Raw genomic sequence first — 10,558 nt, 5'->3', positions numbered from 1 at the left:
TCTTTCTTTCTCTTTCTTTCTTTCTTTCTTTCTTTCTTTCTTTCTTTCTTTCTCTTTCTTTCTCTCTTTCTTTCTCTTTCTTTCTTTCTTTCTTTCTTTCTTTCTTTCTTTCTTTCTCTTTCTTTCTTTCTTTCTTTCTTTCTTTCTTTCTTTCTTTCTTTCTTTCTTTTTAAGTAAGATCTACATCCAACATGGGGCTTGAACTTACAGCCCTGAGATCAAGTGTCGCTTGCTCTACCAACTGAGCCAGCCGGGTGCCCCCAGAGCCTGGGACTTTTCCCTCCAGATGTCTTGGGTTTAAATCCTGAATCTCCCACTACCTGACTTTTGGTAAAGCTACCTCCCCCTCTGTAAAATGGGAATAAAAATAACATCACCTCACAGGATTGTTCTGAGGATTAACAGAGTTAATGCACATGTTAGAGATGAACAAGATGTAAGGTGCTTTCGAAGTTCCCATCGTGCCCTGTTTTCTTGTAAATATTTAGCCGGTTGTCTCATGATGCTGACTGTCTTGCCTTCTCCACTAGACCGTAAGCACCTTGATGGCAGGAACCAGCATCGCCCAGCACAATCCTTTGACATAATCATAGTTGTTAAATAAATATGTGCCGAATGCTATATTATTCAGCACTTAACACGTCGAATTCAACCCAAACTCAGATGCCAAAGAAGAGAGAGTCCTAAGCAAGCCAAATTGACCATGGTTTTTCCCAGTAATTCTGGTGTCTTGTGAGAGCGCAGACAGAGTGGACTTCCTTGGAAAACAGTAGGCAGAGTGACCTGGAAGAGGCAGGGTGGGCGGGTCCCTTTTAGTACACCCTTCCTTAGAAGGGAGGTGAGGAGATCCGAGCCCTGGGGCCCTCCGCTCAGGCCCAGCCTAGGGCAGGGTGGGCACAGCCTGCAGGGTGCCCTGCCTGAATCTGGAGGGGGGTGGCTGCCTGGCCCCCACCCCAGGTCTGCATGGAGGATTCTGGGATCAGAGGCAGGGGGGAGGCTCAGCCTGCTGGGCCCTCTGGGGAGCTGGCAGGCCCGAGCCACTGCGGAGCACTAGTCCCAAGGCTATATATACACAGGACCGGAATGTTTATTTTTCCTTATTGACTTTCTCCAAATAAACCCCTGGCCAGCAGAAAGGGGCTCCCGGCAGCAGCTGCTTACCCAGTGTTTGTGATAAAGAGGCTTCTCCATAGCAACAGGTGGCAATGTGCAGCTCTCCGAGAACATGGCGGGCCTCGCCACAGGGCTGTGTTTACTCAGAGGGGAAGGCATAGAGGCAGAGGGAGGGAGGAAGGAAGGAAGGGAGGAAGGGCAGGAGGGAGGGAGGGAAGGGGAGACCAGGAAGGAAGCCTCAGCGGGAGTTTGGAGGGCTCTGTCCTCTGGGAGGCTTCTTCCAGAGAGTTCCTGGTGGGTCCAGGGGTAAGGATAGGCTGGGACGTGGGCATGTGATGTGCATGGAACTGCTCGCCTGCTGGGTGCAGGGCCACTGTGAACAGGAGGACCTTGCATAGGAGCCGTGCGACGCGGGCTTGGGTGGCCTGGTCAAAGTGTGAGTCCAAGTAATTGTGTGGTTCAGTCGCTGTGTGTGTGTGTGTGTGTGTGCACGCACGTTGTTCTGCTCTGGGCAAGGAAGGTGTATTAATTTCCTAGGGCTGCCTTATTATCACAGACGTGGTGGCTTAGAACAACAGGAGTTTTTTCTCTTAACAGTTCTGGAGACCAGAAGTCTGAGCTGAAGGTCGAGGCTTTGTTCCTTCTGGAGGGCTTAGAGGGACGCATCCCTCTCTCTGCTCCCGTGCTCCCATGGTTCTCTCCCCTGTGTGTTTCAGTGCCTGTGGCTACATTTCCCTCTTTTTTTAAAAAATTCTTTTTAACGTTTATTTATTTTTGAGAGAGAGAGAGAGAGACAGAGTACGAGCGGGAGAGGGGCCGGGAGAGAGACAGAGGGAGATACAGAATCCAAAGCAGGCTCCAGGCTCTGAGCTGTCAGCGCAGAGCCCGATGCGGGGCTTGAACTCATGAACCATGAGATCATGACCTGAGCCGAAGTCGGACGTCTAACTGACAGAGCTACCCGGGCGCCCCTGCTTATCCATCTTATAAGGACTCCAGTCACTGGATTTTATTTATTTATTAAAAAAAATTTTTTTTCAACGTTTTTTATTTATTTTTGGGACAGAGAGACAGAGCATGAACGGGTGAGGGGCAGAGAGAGAGGGAGACACAGAATCGGAAACAGGCTCCAGGCTCCGAGCCATCAGCCCAGAGCCTGACTCGGGGCTTGAACTCACGGACTGCGAGATCGTGACCTGGCTGAAGTCGGACGCTTAACCGACTGCGCCACCCAGGCGCCCCCCAGTCACTGGATTTTAGAGCCCACTCTAAACCAGTATGACCTCGTCTTAACTGGACTACATCCGCAAAGTACTTATTTCCAAATAAGATCATATTTACAGGTACCAGGGGTTAGGACTCAAACCTATCATTTTGGGGAACACAAGCACCCGCTCTGGGGGGTGTCTGCATGAGGGCGGGGATTGGCTGTCAGTAAAGCTTGGATGATGAACCCCCACGCAAGGTTCTTCGAAAGCACACAGCTCTCACCAGTCCTTCTCCTGCCAAAGAATGACGTGGTGGATCCGGGTCAGGGAGGTGGCCCCGCTGGCTCATTTGGACGCGGTCCTCAAAGAGAGAGGGAGGACGTGAGGCGTCGGGAGTGGTGCCTGGGTCCGTGTCTCACACCCTCGTTCCGTGGCCGCAGACAAGTTACTTCTTCCCTCAGTGCTTCCATTTCCTCACCTGTCCCACTGATCCCCGCCCCGCAGAGCCGTGAGAACCATGAGCTCTTGGCACGATGCCTGGCACATGGCAGGCACTACCCAAAGCACGAGCCATCTGTGCCATTGTTCACGGGCCTTGGCTCTTCCACGAGAAGCGCGCGAAGCCCACTCGGGAACGCCACGCTGGGGTGGGGCCCGCTCCCGCCGACGGCAGCCTCTGTTCCGCAAGTGGGCTCGGGGACCCAGGCACCACGGGGGCACGGTGGGTGCGGGCACGGCCCTGGGGACGTCTGTCCCAGAGACCTGGTGTGGGGGAGGGCGTCAGCAGAGACCTCCCGGCTAGAACGGGCCCTGCCTAAGTGGGCGGATGCAGGCCTCGGCTGTCCTCCGGTTCACCGGAGGTCATTTGGGCCGGCCCCCGAGTCCGTGCGGTCATCCAGCAGCTGAAGTGTGGGAGGGGAGTCGGCGAGCCGGTTGAAAGTCCACACACCTCACATACATACCCCTGACAGACACACACACACACAAGCACGCACACCTCCTAGACTTCCTCCCACAGACAGACACAAAGACTTGAGCCACAGGGACATGGATCTCCGATCCCGTGGCGACCAAGAGTCCCCACGACACATGAAGACCCAAATTTATGAGTCCGTGCCCGACTCTTCCTCGAACACCTACTACGCTCAGGGCCCGGCTCCGGTCACTGGAGAGACAGCAGGGGACAAAACAGGGAGATTACATTTTAGTCAGGGAGACAGTAAGAAAAATGAACAGGAAAATTGTGTCATGTATCAGAAGAAATTGAGTGCTTTGGAGAAAAACGAAGGGGGGAAGGAGCATGGGGAGGCTGCCGTCTGAACCGGGGCCTCTGTTCCTTCCCGGGGTCCCCTCTGTCCCCCAGGCTGGGGCCTGCGCCCCATGGCCAGAGTCCCGCCACTCTTCGCCCGCCCCCCGTGGTGTGGGCCAGGGCCGGTGGCCAGCGGCGGGCATTCGCCTGGTGGCTCCTGGCCTGGCTAATGGGGCGCAGCCCGCGTCACATCCCGGCAGCTGGCGTCGGCGGCGGGGCGGGCCGGCGCTCCCCCGAGATCTGTTGCTCTCTAACTACAGCGTGTCACCCTCCTCATTACTATTCTAATCCTCATTACGGGGAAATGTCCTCACACTCAAACACAACAACCACGCAGCGCTGTTACACAGCCCCGCGGGGAGACAGGGCACTTTTCTGGAGCTGCCGGAGAGAACAGTCAGAGCAGCATGGGAGGAAGAGTTGACGCCTTCTGGAGTTTCTTGCTGGGGGTGCAGTTCTTCCGGATGTCAACTTCTTCTCTCCTCTCTGTCCTCCTATCTTCTGTTACCGTCCTTGCCGATGAGAAGGCGGCTAATTGTTTACTCCAGGGCTGTGCCTGCCACCAGCTAAGCCAGGAGGACTCTAGAGCCCAGCCCTGCCCTTCGCTCCATTTATCTTCGCAGCCGGGCATCTGTGACGGTGCTGGGCACACAGTGGGTGCTCCATAAATGCTATTTGGAAGGGTGAGGGAACGCGGGGCAGGGGAAGAACAAGAATGAATGCAGTTTCGTGGGGGCGAAGCGCGGCCTATTGGCCTAGGCCTCCGGGTGGGGGGTTGGGGGGGTGGTGGTGACAGGGCCAGGGAGGGTGAGAGATAGGCACTTCCCTATTCCTGCCTCAGGGATCCGTTCTCTTCCAGAATCACAGGCTCTGAAGTTCCACCCTCAGAATTACTCCTTTGTGCCAAACACGACCTCCCCCTCCCAAGGTTCTCATTTAAAAAGCGCATTGGAGGGGGGGGTGGTGCCTGGGTGGCTCAATTGGGTAAGCGTCTGACTTTGGCTCAGGTCATGATCTCACAGTTCGTGAGTTCAAGTGTTCCCCGCCTCCCCCCCACCCCCCCACCCCCACCCCATCGGGATCTGCGCTGACAGTTCTGAGCCTGGAGCCTGCTTCCGATTCTGTGGCTTCCCTCTCTCTGCCTCTCCCCTGCTCGTGCTCTGTCTCTCTCTCTCAAAAATAAACATTCAAAAGAATTGAAAGGCACGTGTTCTCCCTGTGAAAGATACTGAATTTGGTGACTGACAGCGTGGTGTTGAATGACCTTGGGCAAGTCCTTGAGCTTGTCTGGGCCTCTGTGTTGTGGTCTGTAAATTGGGACTGTTAACTCACGCCTGCCTCAGGGTTGTAGTGAGGATGAAATGCGCGACTCTTGATAAAACACTGAACACGGGGCCTGGCGCATAGTGACCTCTCGGCCAATGGCAGGTCATGTCAAGTGTGGGAGTCAGGTGTGTTTCCCGAGAAGACACAACCTTGGAGTGGACCAGGATGAAGAAAACTCTTGCTCGACTGATCATCTTCCCGAGGGCTGGCCGGCGGCAAGAGAGGAGATCCAAGGGGCTTAGCACCTCAGGCAGCTGGGTGGGCTCGGGCCAGGGAACAGGGCACCGCACAGACAAGGAACCTGGCCGGTGTTCGGGGTCCTGAGTTGGGGAGAGGGGTGTTCGGGAGGGAGAAACGGGAAGCAAGGAACGGAGATTTGCAGGTTTACTTCCAGCCCTGAGCGATGAGCACCGGGGAGACAGCTAGAGAACAGAGCCCTCAGAAAGTTTCCAGCGCATTCCTGCTAAAATTAGCCCCATCTTGCATACGCAACTCTATATTTAAACCAGTGGCCTGTCAGAGTCACTGCTGTGCAGCCGGCACATGCCGGTGGGTTTGGGGCCCAGTGCCGATGCAGGGGTGCAGGCGGCAGCCCTGGGGATGGGCGAGGTGACCAGGCCATGGGGCGAGGCCACGGCCCGCCCACATGCATGCATAGCACACGCAGGGTACTCCCAGGCAGCAGGTGAGGCCTCCTGCCTCTTGTCCTGGCCTCAGAGGACAGAATCCCAGCAGAGGTTCAAACACGGTCCCACGTGCAGGCACGTGCAGAAGGGACAGGGGCAGACAGGTGGAAAGAACACGGAGAGGAAAGAAGGAGGGAGTGAGGGCCAGGGACAGCAGCAGAATGAATGAGTGTCCGTCGAGAGGACAGAGGAGGGAGGTAGACAGAGCCCTAGATGCTGTGACACCGGGCGGGTTGGTCCGCTCTGAACTTGGGCTGATCTCCTAGTCCAGGGGACGAAGAGTTGTCACAAAGGGGGCTCAGCCTCCTCTGACCACAGAGCCCCCCTGGCCTGGCTCTGAGAAGAGGGGAGCCCAGGCTGTTCCCTCCTTCCCTGCCTGCCTTCCAGCTGTCTCTGGGGAGCGCGCTGGCTGATAAGAAGCCGGTTTTACCTGAGGCCTGGAACATTAACTTTGACACTGAAAAGGGGATATTTTATTACCTGGGAATATTTCTGCACCTCTTCAGAGATCTTCTCGCTCAGCCCCCACCCCCAGCAGCCAGCCTCTTTAGACAATTAAAACCGACTCTGCAGTTAACCCTCCTGATCCAGCCCTGCTAGAGGCCCCAACGAGGGGATTTCATAGGTGGGCAAGTGTCTCCTTTATCCCGTGCAGCTGACCCCCTCATCCCTGCCCTACTGTTGTAGGTGTGTGTGTGTGTGTGTGTGTGTGTGTGTGCGCGCACATGCAGGCAGCAGATGAGGTGACCCGTGAGGCTCTCCCCCCCCAGGCCTCCTCTGATCTCAGACTGGCAAGGGGCCTCAGACAGCCAGCAATCCCCTCTTAGGCTACAGACGGGACAACCGAGTCTCTCAGAAGTGAAGCAGTGTGACTAGCCCAGAGTCACACGGGGAAATGAGTTATCTGGGCCTGAATCCCTGGTTCCTTACTTTTCTGTGTGTTCTCTGCCTCTTGTGAACTAAGTCCTGGTCATTCTGAGCGTGTGCCCAGCTCTAACCCCACCTTCTCCCTGAAACCCCACTCTGGCTTTCTAGGTAGGGTGGCCAACAGTCCGGCTTTCCTGTGACTATCTTGGTTTTACTACTGACTGTTCTGCCAGCGTGGCTGGTCACCCTGTTTCCAGGTCCCAGCGATTCCCCCTGTTCCTCTTCTCCTGAAATTGCCTGATGATAATAGCTAACATTTATTGACCTCTCTACTGGGCTCCTAGGTTCTTGACACAGATTCATTCACTTGATCCTCCTAATGACCCTCTGAAGCGGACAGCATTATCACCATTTTCTAGAAGGCGAAAGTGAGGCCCAGAGAGATAAAAAGGAGAGCCTAGCTGAGAAGGGCAGAGCCAGGATTTAAACCTGCAGACTCTGGCCCTGTGGGCAGGACTCAGCGTGTGGACTGCCCACCTGGTGGTAGTCTTGGGGGTCTCCTCTTGTGAACGTCTCCTTGTTCGACGGAACTCTCAGAAGAGCAAGCCCCCCTGTCTCCTTAACCCTGGGGTCTGGTGCAGTGCCAGGCATGACACGCACTAAGCAAAACTTTGCTGCCGGGACCCGTGCCTGCCCTTCCTTCCCTCAGCTGGCACGGATTCCTTCCCTTTGTCCCACACCCTGAGCCTCTGGCCCTCGGAGCCATCTTGCTTGCTTCTATTTGGTATCTTTCTGGCTCCTGAGCCCTTTATTCCAGATGTCTTGAAGGAATCCACTCTCTTGTGAGCCAGCAAAGGTCACAAGAAATCTGTGCACGTGTTCTGAGAGGTTCCAGACTCAGGCTTTGGCCTGAGGCCACCGCAGACCCACCCCTCTGCCTGGCTTCAAGATGGGGAGCACCCAGACTCCGGAAGCCGGACCCTGTTGGCAGCCTCCGGCTTCTGGGGCCTCCGCTCCAATCGCCCCGCTCCCGGCGCCTGCAAGCCCCACACAGGGGTGCGGGTGGTACCACTCTTGTAGTTTACTGTTTCCAGAAACCCTTAGTGAAATTACAGCTTTAATTAAATACAGCTGGTTGTACGTTATCCTCCATATAATTATCGTGTTATTATTATTATCACTTAGACAAAAGTTCAAACAAAGTTTATTGTAAATACCGTTTGACAGAAACAACCGGAAGAGCTGAGGGCTGTGGGCCCGCCTGAGTGACAGAGAGGAGTGGCCTTCTGGGGGAAGCAGGAGTTCATGGGGGCAACTGGGCAGAGAGAGCCCTGGGAGAGGGTCCGGCTGAGTAGTGACCTTGGGCAAGTCCCTGTCCCATCTCCAGGCCTCGCTCCCTTTCCCTGGGATGGAGACATGTTATTTATCCTACAACTGTTGATTGAGACCTACTATGTGTCAGGCACTGTTCCAGGCTCTCGAGCTCAGCAGTCGACCGACCGAGCAAAGAAAATTCCTAGCCTCCTAGAGCTTATGTTCTCGTGGGAGGGGGAGGCCCAATAAATCAAGGCATAAGTAAATGTATAACATAATATCAAGGAGTAACCCAAGGAAATATAAAGCAGAGGAGGGTCAAGAAAGAGAGATTAGAAGGACCAGGTGGTACTATTTCAAGAAAGGCCCCTCCAAGGGATTAGGGACCTGAACAAAGTACATGGGGGAACAGTGAGAAGAGCAGGGGGACACGCATGCCTAGCAGAGGGAACAGTGCTAGCGCAGGCTTTGCATCAGGAGACTCTTTGGCACGTTCGAGGAACGATGAGGAGGCCAGAGTGCTTGGAGCAGAGAAAGGGAAGAAGAAAGGGACAGGTGTCGCAGTCAGAGGGAGAGTGGGGCACAGAGCATGTGAGGCCTGGCTGGCCTCAGAGGGGACTTTGGGTTTTATTCAAAAATAGGCAGTTAAAGGGAGGCAGGGGGCATCACGATCTGATTGGGATTTGATTCATAGTAGAATCCCCAAGGTTCCTTCCAACTCTGACTCGCCCTGGATCTAAGGTCCATTCCTGTGGGACAAACCACCCCAAAACTCAGTTGCGCAAACTAATTTGTGTTTATCTGTCATAGTTTGGTGGGCTGACTGGGCTTAGCTGGGGAGCACTTCCTTGTGGTCTCTCTTGAGGGTCAATCAGGTGGCAGCTGGGACTGGCTCACCGGAGGGCCGGTCTGGGGGGCTGTCCAGGCTGTCTTCCTCGCTCACATGACTAGCTGGGTGCTTGGTCAAACATCTCTTTTTCCCTCTCCCGGAGGCTGCCCCACATGGACGGCTTGGGCTTCCTCACAGCATGGTGGGCGAATGGGGAGTTGGATTTCTCACACGGTGCCCGACAGTGAACCCCGTCAATAAACCCGGGCGGAAAAGCTTTTCCTGGCCTAGCCTTGGAGGTCACACGCTGTCACCTCTGCCACATTCTATTGGTTCCCCTGGGCTGTCCCAGATTTAATATGAGAGAGGTCTGCCCAAGAGCATGAATGCAGAGAAACGTGGTTGATTAAAATACCATCTTTAGAGACGAGCTACTGTAGTTTCTCACTAGAAGAGCTACAGAAATGGGGGTGCCTGGGTGGCTCAGTCAGTTAAGTATCCGACTTCGACTCAGGTCATGATCTCACGGTTTGTGGGTCCAGGCCCCGCGTCGGGCTCTGTGCTGACAGCTCGGAGCCTGGAGCCTGCTTTGGATTCGGTGTCTGCCTCTCTCTGTCTGCCCCTCCCCCGTTCGCACTCTGTCTCTCTCTCAAAAATAAATAAAACGTTAAAAAACGAAAAAAAAAAAAAAGGAAATAATAATAGCTACTATTCGTCGAGTGCTTTCTATGAACCAGGCAGCTCTGGTTTCCACATTTGAACACATTTGAACTCCTGTCAACCCTAAGAGGTGGGTACTGTTCTTAACCCCATTTTGCAGATGGGGGAGCTGAGGCACAGAGAGGTTAAGCATCTTGCTCAAGGTCCCACGGCTAATGAGTAGGGAGCTGGGATCAAACCCAGGCTCTCTGTCTGACTCCAGAGCCTTTGCTTCGCTAGGCTCAAGCTTCGTTGGCAGTCTGTACTGAGAGGGACTTTCCCTGGTCTTCCCAACGCCCCCTCCGTCCCTGCCCCCCCCCCCCCCCCCCCCCCCCCGTTCCCCGTGCATGGCAAGCGTCTGATTGAATTGGTTTGCTGAAACACAGAACACAAGAGGAACTTTTCTTCTTTTCTTTTTTAATTTATTTATTTTGAGAGAGAGTGAGAGTGTGCAAGAGGGAGAGAGCGTGAGTGGGGGAGGGGCAGAGAGCCAGGGAGAGAGAATCCCAAGCAAGCTCCACACTGTCAGTGCAGAGCCTGATGCTGGGCTTGATCTCACAAACCATGAGATCATGACCGGAGTGGAAATTAGGAGTCATACGCTTAACTGACTGAGCCACTCAGGTGCCCTCAGGAGGAACTTGTCTAAGTGGAAGGAGCAGGCTTTCTGAGCTTTTTGAGCCTGCTGCCCAAACACATCCACAGACCTTGCGACGGTGCGATCATGTTGAGCCCCACGTTTTTAAATGGGAAGGAATCTTCGCTATCAAGCCCAGATTGTATGGTAGAGACACGGGAACTGAGGCCTAGAAAGAGGCGGGGACTCGCCTGAGATCGCTGTGACTGGTCTGCAGCCCAGATTCGCAGCCCAGATCTCACCCCACATGCGGGGTCCACACTTGAGGTTGGGCAGGCTGCAAAGGGCACAGGTGGGGCAGGGCAGGAATGGTGGCCCCAGCGCCCCTCTGCTCCAGACCCGGCCATGTGGTGTGCATGGCGATGTGTGTGAGGAGTGTCAGGGTGCTGAGCCCGAGGGGCGGGCATGAGCCTGGGCTCCAGGCAGGGGGGACGGGACCCTGTGACAGAGTGGAGGACACAGTGAGCCAGGAATCAGAGGGGCTTCGCCAAGTCCCAGGGTGAAATGGCCCAGAGCTCCGGCGACACGGGGCGCTGTGGAGCCCCGGCCACACGGGGCGCTGTGGAGCCC

At 55.1% G+C, this 10,558-nt stretch overlaps 2 long non-coding RNA genes across 2 annotated transcripts in view; one reads left to right on the top strand and one right to left on the bottom strand.

Annotated features, from left to right (window-relative positions):
* Positions 1–1,304, bottom strand: part of LOC121029095 (uncharacterized) — a 10,415-nt gene extending 9,111 nt beyond the window's left edge. Inside the window, exon 1 of the long non-coding RNA XR_005789580.1 lies at positions 1,162–1,304. This is a non-coding gene — a long non-coding RNA (uncharacterized LOC121029095). The remainder of the gene's footprint in view (positions 1–1,161) is intronic.
* A 186-nt stretch (positions 1,305–1,490) lies between these two features.
* LOC121029430 (uncharacterized) overlaps positions 1,491–10,558 on the top strand; it is a 34,812-nt gene continuing 25,744 nt past the window's right edge. Inside the window, exon 1 of the long non-coding RNA XR_005789725.1 lies at positions 1,491–1,549. This is a non-coding gene — a long non-coding RNA (uncharacterized LOC121029430). The remainder of the gene's footprint in view (positions 1,550–10,558) is intronic.

The sequence above is a fragment of the Herpailurus yagouaroundi genome, unplaced genomic scaffold, assembly GCF_014898765.1.
Source record: "Herpailurus yagouaroundi ecotype Mexico unplaced genomic scaffold, PumYag 139, whole genome shotgun sequence".
Lineage (NCBI taxonomy): Eukaryota > Metazoa > Chordata > Mammalia > Carnivora > Felidae > Herpailurus > Herpailurus yagouaroundi.
This window is presented reverse-complemented; position numbering and strand designations above follow the sequence as displayed.